We start from the raw sequence: 4,574 nt of genomic DNA, 5'->3' as shown, positions 1-4,574 counted from the left end.
ATCAACTATACTTGAATAAAATTTTTTTTAAAAAGTAGCCGTTTTCAATACGTGAAGCTCTGTTTTTTGTCCAAGGAAACCTTATTGGCTAACCAATGCTGCATAAGAGATGTAACTAAATAAACATCCACTTCATGTTTTCTAAGAAGCCTGTGCAGTGTTTTGAAAGTAATTAAAATTCTTGTGGCTTTTGGATATTTGATATCATCAAGCCAATGATCTCCTCACCCTTATTTTCCTAATTCTCCCATTCCGATCATCATTCTGGTCACCAACTGCCTTATGGTTCCATTTAATGAAGTGAAGGGCTCCAGAAGTATTTAACTCAAAACATATGGAATGCACACGCCCAGAAGCAATTAAATCAATGGGAAATTCAGAATGCACTCCATTCCCTATACCTCGGAGCTCCAAAAATGTAAATTAGTCACACCCATCTAAGACAAACTGGATGCTTGGAATGGGACATTTTTAGAAAAACCATCACAGAAGAGTTTCCTTAAAGTAACAGATTTGTGCAAAGAAAATGAACGGTATAAATAGCTTTTTCCTTTCTAAAGCACAGTAAATTAGGAGTATTAACCCTAGTTTTCCAAAAGAGATGGAATACACTCAGTAAATTCCTCCTACAATTCTACCAAAAGCCATTACTGCTTCTGTACTTCAAGTGATAGCTTCTTAACCCAAAAGAATTATATTCCTTAACATCTAACTTACTTTAGATAACATAGAACACTGAGGAAAATATTGTGGTTTTATTTTTTATCACCCAAACCTGGTTCTGAATCTTTGCTCTCTTGCAAACTTAAGGTGAGTTTCATTTATAGGATTTTTAATGATGTGAAAGCAAACGAAAGACATTCAGGGAATGTGGGATCTTATCGAGACCCACGATGGCCATCTTATTACCTGGATCACTCGGTTAAAATCCTGCCGGGTCTGTTTGTTTCTGTCCCACCTGGAATCTCAACTCAGGCCATCTGAGATGTTCACCTTCCCTGATCGTTTGCCACCTAGATCCTTAAACAAAACACCTCGGTAGGGAGTGTTTCCTTGCTCCCCTCCAAACCCAGTTAACCCCTCTGGCAAAGAAGCTGCGTCTTCACTGCCTGCCTCGCCCTGTCCTGGAAGAACCTCCACCAATGGTCTGGAGGGAGGTGGGAGGGGAGGGGCGGCAGCCCCTGGCTAAGATGCCACAGGCTCTCACTGTTCTCACCAAAGTTTCAGTTGTTTTCCTTGAATAAAGCTTCTCAATTGTTGCTTGCCTTGGTCATTTTCTAGAGTCCTGCAATGATTGTCCATTTTTATAATTTCTTTTGGGGGAGAAAGTCTGCCATGCTCTTCACTCCACCATCCTGGAAGTTCAATGTCCACCTTCGTAGTTTTCAGCCACTGAGATCTGGGGATTGTTTGCTCCCCAGCCTGTCCTGACTGATACAGCAGGTACTGCCTCTCTCCTTCCCTCGCTCCCTTTCTCTCATTGAAGTAAGTCACAAATGTTTGAAACATTCAAAATTTAATTCCCACTTCGGGTTTCGCCAACATGTAAAGAGCTTGGAGGTCGTTACTCCCTTTCTCACCAAAAGGAAAAAGATGAACACACTAAAAATCAATAAATTTCCGTAGACCCATCATGCAAGTGAGGTCACAGGGCAAACACCCACCAACATCTGGAGAGACAATCAAATACAAGAACCACAGCCATGGTCAGATTACCTAAAGCAGAAGCTTCTGAACCAATCACTGGTACAGAACAATTACAATTTTATAGTTTTTGCACCATATACTTTTACACTAAGAGCCACAGTTATTTTATCTCCCCAGCAAACTTCTCATCTTCTCAATACGTATTTATCCTCATTAACCCTGATAAATTTTGCCTTAAATATATTTCATTTTGTATGTTGTTATTGCCAGGATCAAGCGGCGTGACCTAGGAAAGTGGTACTTCTAGCGGATGGGACAGGATCACATTTGTTTTCCTTCAGTGGATGTCATGTGAAAATAGTATAAACCTCATGGGTGAAGAGGGAATTCTGTGGGATGAGAAACAAAGGCAGTTTTTATATGGTTCAGTCCTCTGTGGAATCGCTGTGTCTCTGGTCTGGCTGGTGCACATGTGGCTCTGAGTCATCCTCTTTGAAGCGACCCTGGGGGGCGGCTGGCAATTCACATTAACTGACATTTTTCCTTCTCTTCTTCATACCTGTGTTACTTTCAGCTCAGGAACGTTTTGTGCAGGACGAGTTCCATCTCTCCCTTGAGGTGGCCTTACCCCTTGTTTTGCTTCTCGGCCGTGGCCTTGGCAGGGGAAGCCTGCTCCTTTGATGGTGCTTCTATTTTTAAGGCCAACAGCATTCACTGAGATTCGCCCACACAGAGCTCCCAGGAGGCACAGAAAGCCCTGCTATTCATATTTATTTGGGTGGAATTAGAATAAAAATAAAATTGTATGGTGAGCAAAATAGACCTCAATCGTGGCGGCGATAAGAATGAATAAAAATTGTTAAGAAATCCTACTGCCTACATCTTGGTTTTCACTTTTAAAAGATAAGCTAAAAGGCTACACTCGGACCAACAGTGCGTCCTCCTATTTTGTGAAGCACCCTTGGTCTATTTTATGTGTTAAAGAAAAAAAGCTGTTCAATTCTATGAAATCTGCCCGCTAACATCACTGGCTGTGCCACCCTTTGGTGTCTCTGGATGCAATCAGAGGAATGTCAACACCTGCCTGGCCATCTGCTTCCTGGATGTTTCTTCTTTTGTAAGAGGTTCTCCTCAAATGAGGTATTTGATTCCTCATGTCTACTCCACGGTCTCCCAGTTCACTTCACAAACTGATAAAATCTTCCTGCTAAATTTAATAGATTGTTGGGGGGGACATTCTTGTGGATCAATTCCTCTTTTGTTTGTTTTTATTGTGGTAAAATACACATGATGTAAATTTACCATCTTAACCATTATTAAACGTACAGTTCAGTGGTACTAGGTGCATTACATCGTTGTGTAACCATCACCACCACCCATCTCCAGAACTCTTCTCATCTTGCAAGATGAAATTCTGTCCCCATTAAACTCTCTCTCCTCACTTCCCCCTCCCCAGGCCCCTGGCAGCCGCCGTTCTACTTTCCTTCTCTGTGAGTTTGACTCATATAAGGTGACTCATAGAAGTGGAATCATACAGTATTTGTCTTTTTGAGGGTGGTTTATTTCACTTAACCTAATGTCTCCAAGGTTCATCCATGTGGTAGCGTGTGTCAGAATGTCCTTCCTTTTTATGGCTGAATAGTACTGTATGTATAAACCACATTTTGTTTATCTATCATCTGTTAATGGACACCGGGGTTGCTTCCATTTTAGCTACTATATCAATTGATTCCTGTTAAAACAAATGAACTAACACACAAAAACAAAAACTTCAAGCAATACAGTAAAGTAAAAAAAGGAAGGTAAAGCCACCTCACTTTTCTGGAGCACAGAGGAAACCATTCTTATCATTTTCATGAATGGCCGCCAGCCATTTTTCTCTCTTCTTACATACACATATATGGATAGATTGGATAAACAGGTTTACATAAATGAGTTTGTACTAGATGTGCTGTAACTGAATAATATGTCTTCACCATGTTTCCATGTCAAAATTACTATTTACATTATCATCTTCATGATTGGATCATATTCCATTAAGTTATCATGCAGTAGTTTATTTAACCCATTCCCTATAAATGGAAATGCGGTGTGACCTTTATTCACATAGACAAGGCAGAGATGACAGTACTGGGGCAAATTCCCTGAAGTGGGATTTGCGCTCAAAGGAAAAAACACAAGCAAAAAGATTTAAATGTTCAGTAGTTTTCTTTTATCTTAAAAGCAAATTGCATAGGAGAAAAGTATCTATTTTCATGTGTATCAGCAAGATTAACAATCTGCTAATATGCTTATTGGCCGTTTGTAATTCTTTTATGAATTGTCTATGTACATCCTTTGCATATTCTAACTGTTTTTTTAAAAACCACTCTTTGTCTTTATAATAATACTTACATGTCAATTTTGTTCAGACTATTTTCTTTTTTGGTTTTTCTTTCAGTTTCTGTAAAGTTTTTTTGACATAGAGAAGTTTTATTCTCTTGGAAGTAAACTGATTCATCTTTTTTTATGGTATCTGGTTTTTCTGACATTCCTGGAAAGGCTTTCATCACAATCATCCCCTCACTGGATATATCTCATACACACGTATACATGATCATAAATACTAATTAGCCGTATTCTTTAGGAAAATCTCATATTTCAATTTTTAAATATATAAAGCTTCTACATTTGGAGTTCATTTTTACATTAGAGTGAGGTGGAGATATACTTTAGTGTTTTCACAAATAAATAAACAGCCAGATTTCCCAATGCCATATATCAAATAATTTATTTCCCCTCATTGATTTAAAACATGTAGAAACATGGTACAGATGAACCTATTTGCAGGGCAGGAATAGAGACGCAGACATAGAGAACGGACGTGTGGACATAGTGTGGGAAGGGGAGGGTGGGACAAACTGGGAGATTAGGATTGACATAAACAC

The sequence above is a fragment of the Mesoplodon densirostris genome, chromosome 15 (assembly GCF_025265405.1).
Source record: "Mesoplodon densirostris isolate mMesDen1 chromosome 15, mMesDen1 primary haplotype, whole genome shotgun sequence".
In the NCBI taxonomy this organism is placed as follows: domain Eukaryota; kingdom Metazoa; phylum Chordata; class Mammalia; order Artiodactyla; family Ziphiidae; genus Mesoplodon; species Mesoplodon densirostris.
Note: the sequence above shows the minus strand (reverse complement) of the source record.